Source organism: Juglans microcarpa x Juglans regia, chromosome 8S (genome assembly GCF_004785595.1).
Source record: "Juglans microcarpa x Juglans regia isolate MS1-56 chromosome 8S, Jm3101_v1.0, whole genome shotgun sequence".
NCBI classification, from domain to species: domain Eukaryota; kingdom Viridiplantae; phylum Streptophyta; class Magnoliopsida; order Fagales; family Juglandaceae; genus Juglans; species Juglans microcarpa x Juglans regia.
Window position 1 is genome coordinate 15,493,849 of NC_054609.1, and position 14,110 is coordinate 15,507,958.

Here is a 14,110-nt window from a genome sequence, read left to right on the forward strand (position 1 = left end):
ACTGTCAGAAAATGAAGCGACTGCCCCGCGGTATACAAAACTCCACCTCTCTTCAAAGTTTGGCAATAAGGAATTGTCCGAGCATTCAACCATTTCCAGTAGAAGGTTTTCCCGCAAACATAACTGCACTTCGCATCTCTCATCAGGAAATCCCTGATGCCTTGTTCATTTGGGCGCAGAACAACCTCACTTTTCTTAAGCAACTTCATATTGGTGGATGTTATAATCTGGTGTCCTTTCCAGAGATGACGTTGCCGACCTCTCTAACATGCCTCCGCATCTCAGACCTCTCGAATCTGGAAAGCCTGTCTTCCAAAGGCTTAAGAAAACTCGACCGTCTTGAAACACTGCAGATCTATAACTGCGAGAAGCTCAAGTGTTTTTCTGAGGATGGCCTGCCTCCGTCACTCCTAGAGCTTCATATCTCTAATTGCCCAAGGTTGAGGTCCTTCCCAAAGAATGGCCTACCTCCCTCACTCCAGAAACTTGAAATCCGTCAATGTCCTCTGCTGGAAGAATGCTGCAAGAAAGATCAGAGAGAAGAGTGGTGCAGGATAGCTGACATCCCTTATGTTGAAATTAGTGGCGGAGATACATCTATGACAGCAGCAGAGGAATAAATCCAACGATAAGTTTGTTTTGGTTCTGATCCAAAGGTCCTTCGAATGTTCAATGGCGGTATTGTAGAGATCCCGTTACTCCTATTACTTGCTGCTACTCTGGGCGGTATGCTGAATGTCTAAATATTCTTACTGTGATTTTTACTTCTCGTTTGCCTGACTACATAACAGGTGTTTGTCAAATTTCCCAAATCACAAAGCAAAGAGAGAAGCCCTTCGAACATGCAGTTTTTCATTACGAATTGGTAAATTGCTCATCTTGACGAACTTGAGGAATGATTGGGCTCCAAGAAAGCCTCGTAACTGTATATTGATCTTCTGATTTTGTAAAGATCAGCAATATGCCAATTAAGGAGAAATTGCATGTTCCAAGGCATTCTCTCTATGCCAATTAGCAATATGCATATGAGTAGGGATAGATCGTAATCGTAATATCACTTTAAAGTCTACAAAGTCCATGTAGGTTGAGATATTGAAAAAGTGAGGACTTTTTCGTAAAGGGATTTCATATTTCAGGAAAATGGGACTGCTTTTATTTTGATACTCTAGTGGGTATGATTCCATGAGCTTACTCACGCTATGGATGTTTTACTATGGGCTATCGGAATCAGTAATTGGAGCGGTAATGTTCATTTTGCAGTTATTAATTTGACCTCTGGAGAAGTTTTGCTTGTTGGAAGCATATGTTCCTTTTGTCAAGTGATCTATCATCACAACCTTGTTTTTGCAAGCAGAAGCTTTGGCGCTGAAGATGCTCCTTCTGGATAGAATATTGTTGGTAAATCTTGTTCCTTTCATTCCTTCTAATTTATTCCTTGGCAAAACAGGGTTAATTAATATTACTTCTATGGTCTATCCCTAAGAGGGGAAAGAACGAGCTTAAGTGGGATTATGAATATGAATAGGTGTGGTTTACTGCTCATGCAATCCATTGTTTAACTGACTGAAAATATGAATTGTAGATGTAGTAGGGAGTCTGTACCTATCTCTCTGATGAATATTTCTTTGATATTTGATGGTTCAGAACAATGATTCAAGTTGTTGCAAATTCCGACTGCGATGGATGGCATTTCTCATAGCAAAATAATTTGATGTCTTCACAATTGCTGGATCATGAATTTTTCTTCTCTGCCTCAAATATACTCTTCTAAAATTGCAGCAAGCGGTTGCCATTCCAAATATTTCATCCTGCTTTTGCTTTATGTTTCAATGCCAATAGCAAATATAGCTATAAGATCTGTCAAGAATTCTCTCTTTTTTATTTCATATGTTCAAGTGCTTTGTCATATCTGTTGAGAATTTTTGTTTTATTTTCTATTGAATTTTGTAATCTTCCTTTGATTTGGTAAATGAAAAACCGTATTTCATTGAATTTTTCTACTCTGCCTTTGAACTCTTCATGGACTGGTATTCGGGCAGATTAGAATTTCTGACTTTGAAAGTGGTTGAGATTCTTCTTATTTTTGGTGGGATTGTAATAGGATGAATGTGAGTTATATTATTTTGCAATTCAAACTTATTTTCCTATTAGAATCAAACATGTGATCTACGCATAAGACACCGCCTTATCTGAAAATACAGTTTGTTTCACCTCTCTCAGCTTCCTACAGCACTCTCAATGGCTAATCTGTTTTGCAATTTTATGTAAAATGATTAACAAGAAGCTCTAAAAGTAGAGATTAGGGCCTGAAATAAATAAGGTTGCTCGACAAGCCGACTGAGATCAGCTCTATCAAACTCGGATTCCGCTCAATTCATTTGCCAAACGGGCATTCATGATTTCATTAATACGAAATTACAATTGATTATTAAACGATACAACTCTTGTAAAATGTGGCTCGACTCCTTCAAAGCTCATATACACTCAAATAACTTCCTACTTCTTATTTTTGTAGTATTATCTCTATATTTATAATGAAAATACATTTTAATATTTAAATAGATTAGAGGAAAGCATGTTCCTAATACTAAACATATTACTTGATTTCTTATAAGCTAATCATTGATTTGTGTATATATACAATTTATGAATTAGATAACAGCAAAACGTCAGAATCTGTTTGTCAAAACTTATGCTATGTCAAATTGAAGAACTCGTGAGTAAATTCGAACTCCCCTCGAATATTAAATGAGTTATTTGTGAACGTAAAATCAAACTTGACTCACTCGAAATTGACTCTTTTACGCTTCTAGTAGAGATGATCAACTCAACGCTTAAAAGTAAATCACGGCTGTACCTAATTGTGGTGTGGCAACATTCCTGTTCAGTATTTAGTTTCTACACTACTACTAAATACTTTGAATTTGATAGTTATATTTTGAACTAATTGTAAGATGATCCAAAATGAAGATAATGATTCCGGAGCAGTACATAATGAAGAGGTGGACCAAGAATGAGAACTGGGATTCTTGTGGATAGATCTTCATGGGTATGCAGTACAGAGTGATCCTGAGCTTGAAGTGAGAACCCGTTTTGCTAATGAGTTATGTGTAAAGGCGATCAGAAAATAAAGAGAAAGAGAAGGTGCTTAACGAGTCATGTCAATAGCTAGTATAGAAGGTGCTTAAAAAGTTCTGTTTTTTATTTCAGATGTCCAAGGTGCTTAAAAACTTCAAATTAAGTTTGATTCGTTTATTAAATGAGCTCTCATGAATGCGAAATTATAATTGATTATTAAACGATACAACTAGTATGAAATGCAGCTCGACTCATACAAAGCTCGTATACACTCGAACAACTTCGTACTTATTAGTTTTATAGTATTATCTCTATATTTAAAATGAAAATAATTTTAATATTAAAAAAATTAGAGGAAATCATGTTCCTAATAATACTAACATGTTACTTGTTTTTTTTTTTTTATAAAATAATCATTGATATGCATATATATATACAATTTACAAAGATAATAGCAAAAAGTCAAAATCTGTTTTCATAATCAGGTAATTGGGAAAAATGCCGGAAACGGCTTTCTCAACGAGAAAAGGTCGCGCGAAAGATCCTTCTTATCTGGTAAGCCTTATTCCGGGCAACACAGAATTACCGAAAACAATTTTACCGGAAATAAAATTTCCCGTAACAAATTTATTTAGGCCTTGCATATATCGCGGTAACAACTACTCCACAGTAATACGTCTACTACCGGCGACAAAACGTTGCCGTAATAATAATTTGTGGCAACTAGAGATCAACAGAAACACGTAGTAGCATCGAGAATAATTATTTGGATAGCTTTCGAAGCGAGTGCGCGAGTTACTTGTACGTTATTCCGACCAACAATCCGAGTTTGTGCGGCGACTATTTAACAGTTTTGCTGGAAAATTTTTTTTTTTGGGATGAATTAGCATCCCATAGGTTTACATTCTAATTACATAAATATTATGATCCAAAAAGTCTAATGTTGTTCTAATCTTTTTGTTGGTGAATGAACCAGGGGAATCAAAGGAAATGCAGAGTTGGAAAAACTTGAATTAAAACCTCATGTTTAATGCCCACGATCGAGTGTGACTCACGTGCTGGCTTGTCATGTTTTGGAATATTTTTACATACCTACTGGAATTCTTAATCGCAGCAGCATCAAGACCAACTGCGACTGATCTCCACAATTATAGCCTCATCAATTGATTCTTTTACCTAAATATTCTAATAAAAAAAAAAGGCTTACTCCTCTTAACTTCAAGAGATTGATGCTTGGGATGACAACAACCTGAGATACAGCAGGGCTATAACATCACCTCTCTTTCATCTAATGAGCAGGCCACATCTTGTTTCTTAGAGTTGGTGATGGTGGGCATTTTAGACATTTTAATCAATTAAGTTATATCGAGCTCTTGAATTTTTGAGGAAGTTGGAACCACCTGGGTAATCAAAGTCATTGAGCGAATGTGCTGCACTGTTTTGACTTTTGTCCTTAAGATTCATTTTTGTCGACTTATAATGGAGTTTTGGATTTGAAAGAAAACATATGTTAACTGGAAGATACATAAACAATCACTTGTTCCAACATTTATTATAGCTCTATGTGCACAAAAAAGGTTCCTAGTCGAGTGTCTCTTTTTATCTGTTCATCTATATTGCCCAAAACTCACTGTCTTTTCATTTTACTTCTCTGTTTTATCTCCTTCTCTTATTTCATTATTATTTTTTGAATAATTCTACTAACGAGACAAGTTTGATCAGCAAGTTCTCCAAAAATTGATTGAGAATATATATATATATATAAAAGAGATTGATGCGTAGAAGAACTGTTGGAGTTATAGTGAATTCTATAAGCCAACGTCATTGTAGAAAGTTGATTTTGGCAATTATGCAATGTGATCTTTGTAGGTATACTAATATAAAATTTGTAACAAGAGCCCCTACTCTTGAGCAGATGAGGAATATCAGCATATAGCAACCACGTTCTGGGCAAACTAGAAGCCATGCCAGCAAGGAAATCAGCGCCAGCATTGCATTTCTTAAAAATATGACGTACCACAAACTGCCTAGAAGAAAGAATTCCTTGGATTTCTTCCCAGTAATCCTTAAGATACCAGATCCCACAGCATTTTTCCTCCAGCCAGTTTACAACTAACATGGAGTCCAACTCCACTTCCACCTTCATTATGCCAAGCTCTCTGCAATGTCTCAAGCCATGAAGAAGTGCCATAAGTTCCGCAACAGTGTTCTTACCATGACCCAAACCTATGAAAAAAGCCAACTACAACTTCCCTTCATCATCTCTGATAACACCTCCCGCTCCCATACGGCCAGGACTTCCGAGACAACTTCCATCGACATTCAATTTGAACCATCCACTGGCCGGCTTTTGCCATTTAACAATACGCACTTTTTTTTTCTTGGGGTCTTTAAACGGTATAGACAAAGCTGCCAACACCTTCTCATCCCCCACCACATTGTATTCCTAGCTTTTAGCCGCAGCCCAACCCAAGCAATAGCATCCTTAACCGAGTGTCATAAAGCTTTCACAAAAACTGATTTTCCTTCCATTCGTGCTTTGCAGCTCTACAGACATAGAGACCAAGTTAAAATAGACGGAATAAGGCCGATTAAGCAACCTTTTTGGGATGAATGAGCAGCACGTTGGAACCAAGACTCGACTGTATCCTTCCAAAGCCTGTTCGGGACAAATGGCATACCCACTTCCACTGTATCCTTCCAAAGCCTGTAATTAGGGACAAATGGCATACCCACTTCCACAGAAATCCTACGCCAAATCTACTTAGCTACACTGCCAGTAGCCAATACGTGATCCTGGTCATCCAAATTCCCCCTGCACAGCATTCACATTTTGATACCATTAGAATACCCAACTTACTTACTCTATCATCAACACTAAGACAAGCATTCATCGCCTTCCACATTGTGACTGAGTATTTTTTTGGTAGAGCAGCGTTCCACATCCAATCTGACCAATTCATTTTTGAAGCTTTAACTCACACACTCCCAAGCACTCTTTGAAGAGAATTCACCATTCAAGTTTGGAGTCCAAACAAGCAAATCAGCACCTTCCTTATACTCCCCAAGGCAATCTAAAATCTCTTCCAACTTACTATCCCCCACCAGACCCCGTAATAACTCCACATCCCATCCATTTTCGATCTTGCACTCACTCACTTTTAGCATTAATGGCCGAACAATAACATGAAACTTATTCACAAGAGGACCACTCTCCAGCCACTTATCTCGCTTGAAAGAAACATTTCCATCCCAAATTCGTCATCTCGCATTATTGAGAACTTTTGGTACGCAAAGCATGACGTCTTTCCAGAATTGAGTTCCTTTATGAGCCTCAACCAAAGAAATATGTTTGCCTTTACGTACTTGGCTTTAAAAAATTGAGACCATAAAGAATTTTAAGTTAAAATTTTCCAAGCAAACTTCATGAAGGACGTTTGAACTTCCTCCAGGCTATGCAGGCCCACACCCCCTCCCTTGTCGGTTTACATAGAAAATTCCAAGATTTCCACTTCCTTTTCAGCTTGCCCTTGGAAGAGCCCCAAAAGAAACTACTCATAAGCCGATTTAATTTATTCAGAACCGACTTAGGCGCATGTACCACCGAAAATAGATGAACGGGTATACTAGGAACAACATGTCGCAGTAGAAGAATCCGGGCACCATTCGACATAATGCGATGCTGCCAACCCCCTAGTTTTCCTCTAATACTAGCCACAAGACCATCAAAATGAGCCACCTTAAGATGTCTAGAAATCAGAGGAGCTCCCAAATATTTCATAGGGAAAGAACCTTCCGAAAACCTTGTAAAATGCAGCAGCCTCCTTTGTCTAACAGCAGATATATGCTTTGAGAAAAAAATAGACGATTTTTCCTTACTAACAACCTGGCCCGACCAGTCCTCATACTTTCGGAAAATGTCCCTAATATTTTTCAGTGAAGAGCGACCTCCATTAGCAAAGACTAGTATTATCAGCATACAATAAGTGTGAAACAAGTGGAGCTCCTCGAGGATGACTAAAGGCCTCTATATTTTCAGAATCAAAATTATATTTCAGAAACATGGACGATATTTCTTCAACCAATATAAATATATACAATGACTGGGGATCTCCTTGGCGCAGACCACAGCCACTTGGAAAAAATCCCTTCTCAGTACCATTCATGACCACTGAAATTCAGGGAGTTGTAATACACTACCAAATTATCCCACAAATACCCTGAGAAAAACCAAAGGATCTCATCACATGCAACAAGAATTCCCAATCGATGCTATCATGTGCTTTTGCCATATCCACTTTAATCATCACATTACTACCCCAAACAGGTTTATTAATTTGATGAACCATTTCTTGAGCCAAAGAAATGTTCTAAAAATTATTACGACTAGGCAGGAAAGCACATTGTTCTGGAGACAACAATCTACTCAAAATAGGGCACAATCTCTTGACAAGAATGTTATAGCACACTTTGTAAATCACTGAACACAAACTGATAGGCCTTATCAAACCAAGTAGGATTTGACACTTTCAGAATTAAAACAACATAAGAGGCTGAATAAACCTTTGGGAAAGGAGTGCCACGAAAAAATCTCTAACAGCCTCAACCACATCAGCCTCCACAATATCCCAACACAATCTATAAAAGCCCGATCCAAACCCATCCAGACTCGAACTACTATCTATTACGATTGAAAACAAAGCCTCTTTTTACTTCTTGGATTGAAGGGAGCATCATTAGCATCCGATTTTCATGCTCAAAAACATCAACACTAACAAATTCAGACAAATCTGGTAATTCCATCCGTGGCCTATCTTGAAGAAAATCTTGGGAAAAAATTAACTATACCCAAATGAATATCCTCCGAAGACTTGAGAGTATTACCATCCCGTAATCTCATTTTGTGCACCATCATTTTTGACCTCGAAGCAAAGGATTTAAAGAACTGGGCCGATGCTTCACCTTTGTCAATCCAACTAATTTTCATTTGTTGAGCCAATCTAGTTTCTTCTCTTTGATTCCATACTGCCAACTCCTCCTGAGAAACCAGCAGGTCTAACTCAATCTCCTCCAAAAAGTGTTGTTGGATCTGAACTTCTAAACACTCTATACGCTTTTCTAAATTTGAAATTTGGATGTCCGTTCGACCAATGACCCAAATATTCCAGTCTTTGAGGAATTTTCAGTTTTTTTAGTTTCCCTGCTAAACGAAACAATCCCATCTCTCTCGATGACACATTCCGGGCCGCCTTAACCAAATTCTGAAACTCAGCACGAGAGACCCACATTTGTTGGAACTTAAAAGGGGTAGGGCCATAATGCAAGACAAGGGGTTTCAGATCAAAAACCATAGGAGCATGATCCGATGATGTCCTTGGAAGGTAATGCAGTAATGCATCTGGTAACAACTCAACAGCCTCAGAATTCATCAAGCACAGACCAAGTTTCAACCAGCTTCTGGCCATCCTAGCCATTGCACCAAGAGAACTTACTACCAGCTCACTTCATATCACATATACCACATTGCTCAATAAATTCATTAAACTCCTCCATTGCTACCCTCAACCAAGGCCTTCCTCCACGATGCTCTTCATCCCCATGAATCACGTTAAAATCACCAAGGCCTAGCCAAGTTTCATCACTAGGAATATCTTGTTTTAAATTCTGCCAAAACTCCTTACGCTCTTGATAGCAGCATTTCGCATAAACTACCGAAATAAAAAGCCTCTTATTCTCAAATGGCAACGACACAGTGAGATGTTGTGCACTTGCATTCAGGACTGAAAGCTGTAAACCAGTTCCCAAAGAAACCATAATTTACCTCCATAGCTCTGGTTTGAAAAACGACGCTCAAATTACAGCAAACTCCTCAACAACATCAGCTTTGATTCATTTGCAAAAGGCTCCGCTAGCATTATGAAATTCGGTTTTCTTCTCTTCACTAAATTTCGTAATCTCCTCTTTGACGTACCCAACCCACGTATGTTCCAAAATAAAGGATTACACATCATAAGTTCAGCCGAGAGGGCTTGCTAGGAACCCTAGATGAACTTTGGACTGGCTTAACAATTTTCCCAACCTCCTTTATGTTTTGAGCCTCGCTATCCGACAGACAATTTTTAAATTTCCCCAAATGCGCTACGACTTTGCCATCAAGATCCGACGAAAAGCCACCATGCATAATAGATCTTCCTCACATGGTCCAGTGCCAACCATTCCATCATTCTCATGTACATGACCCTCTCAGCAGTGGGCGACCCAGACTCACTTGCACCACCCATCTCCTTGTTAAATAAATCATCCTGCCCTGCATCAACATGACCCAAATCTAGTAATCCACGAGACAGGGCACCATCCAATAATCCACAAGACAGGGCACCCCCCTCTAGTAACAAAAAATCCTGACTACCATTCACAACCTCCTTTTCACCAGTAGAATCACCTTTCAACGACCTCGCCCACAGCATCTGAATCCTCGACAAGCAAAGGCAGAGCACCACTCTCCCCACCTGAGGCAATTGCACTGGTTCCACAGTCACCTCCGCAGAAGAGGTGCTTGGGCCTAAACATCCACAAACATTAGATTGCACTCTTCAAACCCCATATATTTGTTGTCTTCACATTGGCTGGATCGTGGATTGTTCTCTGCCTCAACATACTATTCTAAATTGCATCAACAAGTTGTTGTTGGCATGCCAAGTCTTTCTTTGTGGTTTTGCTATTCATATCAACATAATCAATGTCTGGCTATAAGCGGCACCTTCTCATGGTAATATTTTGAAGCCCCAATGCTTATATATAAGAGCTGTCAAGAAGGTGCTTAAAACGTTCTCTCTCTTTTTTTTACTTTTTCTTTTCCCTAGCTGTTGATGAAATTTGTCATTTATTTAATTGTAAATTTGTAATGAATCAAAGTAATCTCATTTTCATGTTGAACTACAAATTTTATACCCATAATTTCCAAGCATTTCTTTTATACACTAAAATTGACTTAAAATACTGATAACAGGCACACGTCATTTTCTTTATTTGTTATCAACTGCATGCAGCCTCTGAATCCACTTGGTGAATGAACATGGGCTCAATGACGCAAATCCCAAGGAACATGGGCTCGGACTTTTGGTCCATTATTCATTCCAGAAACTGAATTGAGTATTAACGCCCAGTTTAGATATACAAAACTATCTCATCTCATCATTATAATTTTTTTAAACTTTTACATAAAATATAATAAATAATTCAATTTTTCAAATTCTAAAATAAAAATAATATTCAACTTTCAATAAAATGTCTTATCTCATCTCATCTGAATGCATAACCTAACGAGACCTAAGATTTTTTCTGAGTTTTCTATCTCCTTTTCTTATTTCTTTGATTTTTATTTATGGATTTTTATTTGTTAAAAGAAAAAAAAAAACTCAATGAAAACTAGCAGTTAATATCCTCTAAATTTTTGGTTTATAAGATTATCTCGAGCCCTAATTGAAATTGGATAGACACTTGCAAAAACAAGAAATTCGCTACACAGGAACGAGACAAGATTGCGTGAGTTCTCTAAAAAGTTCGTGAGGCTTCATTCTAAGACAAACTCAAGCTTGAGCAAAATGTTTGGGAGATTTGCCATTTTATACTCAAATGAGTGTGAGACATGACTCAAGCAACTTTTGTGATTTGAGGATTTATAAATTAAATCATCAAATCCATTACCTAATCATTATACAAAATCACAAAATCCTATACAATTTTTTCAAACTTTCAAATAAAAACAGAAAAATTTAAACTTTTTAAAATTTCAATAAATAATTATATTAAAATAATTTTTTAACTTTATAATATTTTTATTCAAATTTTTCTCTCTCATGTGGTGGAGTAGTCCGTATCACTTATGTCTTATATGACAATAGAACATATTATCTACATCACTTATAAGACAATATTTGGTTTATAAATCATGTCATGTAAGCAGATCCACGTGTATTTATAAATAACATTTTTCTTTGTTGAAGTGACGTGGCCAACTCATGTGGTGAATAACAAGAGTTTTTCATTCTATCTCATCCCATCTAATCTCATTTCAATATCAAAACACTACAAACATAAATATTTTTTCAATTTCAAATATTCAACTTTTTCATTAATTTTAACACACATTTTCAATCCAACTTAATCATTACAACTTTTTCAAATTTCTAAATAAACTTTATCAAATCTCGAAACAAAAAATATTAAAAAATTATATTCTAATAGTATTTAATTTTACAATATTTTTATTCAACTTTTTCTCTATCATTTTTCAAGACTCCATAAAACCTCATAATTTAAATCATTTTACTATTATTTATAAATATTTTATTACCATTTGGAGATATCTCATCATATTTGACTGTCCAAAAGAGGCCTTAATGATTTTGTAGTTTTATTTATTTATTGGATTGGTAGTTTAGTAGAATCAATGGGGTCAACTGTGGAATTGAATCAGAGGAATAAAAGAAAAAACAGAGTTACAGAGTGAAAAAAGACTTGTGTGATGATTGTACATAAAAAGTCTTTGGAGTTTGAGTCAGCTATATATTAATGCCATAAAAAACTAAGCCATCTACCCTACTATCATGAGTTTGAGTCAGCAGCTGCAGGTTGCAAGTTTCTTTGTGAAGTTTATGACTCCCCTTCAAGATGGGCATGGATTTTTAAGGTGCACATATTGGATAGTAGAAAAATAGAAGGTGGCAGCAGGGAAGGCCGTGGTGAATATGTCTGCCAGTTAGAATTTGGAGGCTACATGTATAGGTGTAAGGATGTTAGACAATACATTTTTCGTAACAAAGTGGCAATCCAATTCTATGTGTTTAGCCCTCTCATGGAAAACTGGATTCTTGGTTAAGTGAATTGCTGATTGGCTATCACAATATAAGAGTGCTGGCTTGGGATGGTCTATATTAAAGTCCTTGAGGAGAGAGATTATCCACACAATTTCACAACTAGTATGAGCCAAGGCCCTATACTCTGCCTCTGTAGAAGATTAAGAGATGGTGGCCTATTTCTTGGACTTCCAACTGACTAGGGAGTCTCCAATGAAGGTGCAAAAACCTGTTATGAACCTTCTGGTTTCTGGGCAAGCTGTCCAGTCAGAGTCACTAAAGGCCTTTATGTGCACAGTTGACTATAAGGACAGGAGAACACATTGTCTTATGGAGCCCTTCACATACCTTAGGACCCTGTGAGCTGCAACCATGTGAATATGAGATAGCTTGTCCATGAATTGGCTAAGAATCCTAACAGCATAAGTAATATATGGTTAAATTAATTAACCTCCCAATTAGTCTCCTATAACTTGTTGCATCAGCTAAGAAATCTAAAGATGAATGTGATAGCTTGTGATTCATTTATATTGGAGTTTTAGCTAGTTTGCATCCAAGCAAACCAGTATCTTCAAGGACTTCCAAGCTATACTTCCTTTGACATAAGTGAATACTCGAGGCTGATCTTGCAATTTCTAGTCCTAAAAAGTATTTAAGGTTGCCAAGATCCTTGATGTTAAATTGAGAATGGAGGTGTGCCTTTATACTGTCAACAGTAGCCATGTTAGAGCTTCCAATAATTATGTCATCAACGTAAACTAACAAAGCGACAAAACCTGATTTATCATTCCTTGTTTACAAGGAATAATCTGACTGGATTGTTGGAAACTAATTGAGATCAAGGAAGAGGAGAGTTTTGAATACCATTGGCTTAAGTCCATAAAGAAACTTATGCAACTTACAAACTACTCTTTTATCTTTAGAGTGTGATGACTCCCCCAGAATATTATACCCTGGAGGCAAGTCCATGTAAATTTCTTCACCCAAATCTCCCATGGAGAAAGGTATTGTGCACATCCAATTTGTATAAGTGCCAATTGTAGGTAGCTGCCAATGCTAAGAAAATTTGAACTGTTGTGAGCTTGGCTACAGGGCTAAAGGTTTCTTGATAGTCAAATCCTTCCTTTTGTGTGTAACCCTTAGCCACTAATTTGGCTTTATTCCTCTCTAAGGTCCCATCAGATCTTAACTTAACCTTATACACATATTTGCAGCTAACAGTGGACTTACTAAGAGGGAGAGTGCTGACAGTCCAAGTTCCATTGTTTTCCAAAGCTCTTAATTCTGAGTTCATTGCCTCTTGCCAATGTGGGGATCTCACAGCTTCCTGGTAACTTTTTGGTTCTTGTAATAGAGAAAGAGAAAGGGCATATGATCTGTGAGTAGGTGACAAGTTTGTGTAGGTTAAGTGTTGATGAAGGGGGTGAGTAGTTGAGGCAAGTTGACAATGATAGTCTTGTAGGTAGGTGGGTTTAAGTCTAACTAGATCTGACCTTCTAGGGGGTATGTCATCATGCACTAAATCACTAGTAGAAGGTGATGAGTGAAGGGTTTGAGGTGAGGGTGTATAGGGTTGAGTAGTTGCAGACTGTTCAAGTGATAAGGAATTGTTTTCAATTGAATTAGGTGATGAGGGATCTGTATGAGTGTGTGGGTGCAGAACAGTTTCAAGATAAGAAAAAGTTGAGTCTGACAGTGGTGAAAGAAGGACCAAACTAGGTGGATGCATAGTATGGATGGTGTTGGAGTTAGAATCTTGAAAAGGGAAGGTGGATTCATAGAAAATGACATCCCTGGAAGTGAACAAGAATGATTCTCTAAGTCATAGAGCTTATAGCCCTTAACACCAGCTAGATAGCCAAGAGCATCTCTTGGCTCTAGGACTCAGTATGGTTGTTATGCTTAAGGGTAGATGCAAAACAAAGGCATCCAAACACCTTAGATGTGTGTATGATGGGACTGTTGAGAAATGACTTCATAGGGTGATTTATTATGCAAAGTGGGAATTGGTATTCTGTTAATGAGGAGAGTGGTTGTCATGACAACATCTCCCCATAATTGAAGGGGAATGGAAGCCTGCAAGATGAGGGCCCTAGCCACACATAGGAGGTGTTTATGCTTTCTCTCAACCACCCCATTCCTTTGAGGGGTATAGACACATGTCTTTTGGTGCA

General features: G+C 37.5%; 1 protein-coding gene and 1 long non-coding RNA gene across 2 annotated transcripts in view; both read left to right on the forward strand.

Annotated features, from left to right (window-relative positions):
- Positions 1–14,110, forward strand: part of LOC121244336 (putative disease resistance protein At3g14460) — a 110,042-nt gene that overhangs the window by 41,593 nt on the left and 54,339 nt on the right. The window lies entirely within an intron of this gene.
- LOC121244341 lies at positions 1,119–1,302 on the forward strand. The gene is made up of 2 exons (XR_005936398.1): positions 1,119–1,172; positions 1,261–1,302. It is a non-coding gene; the product is annotated as an uncharacterized LOC121244341 (long non-coding RNA).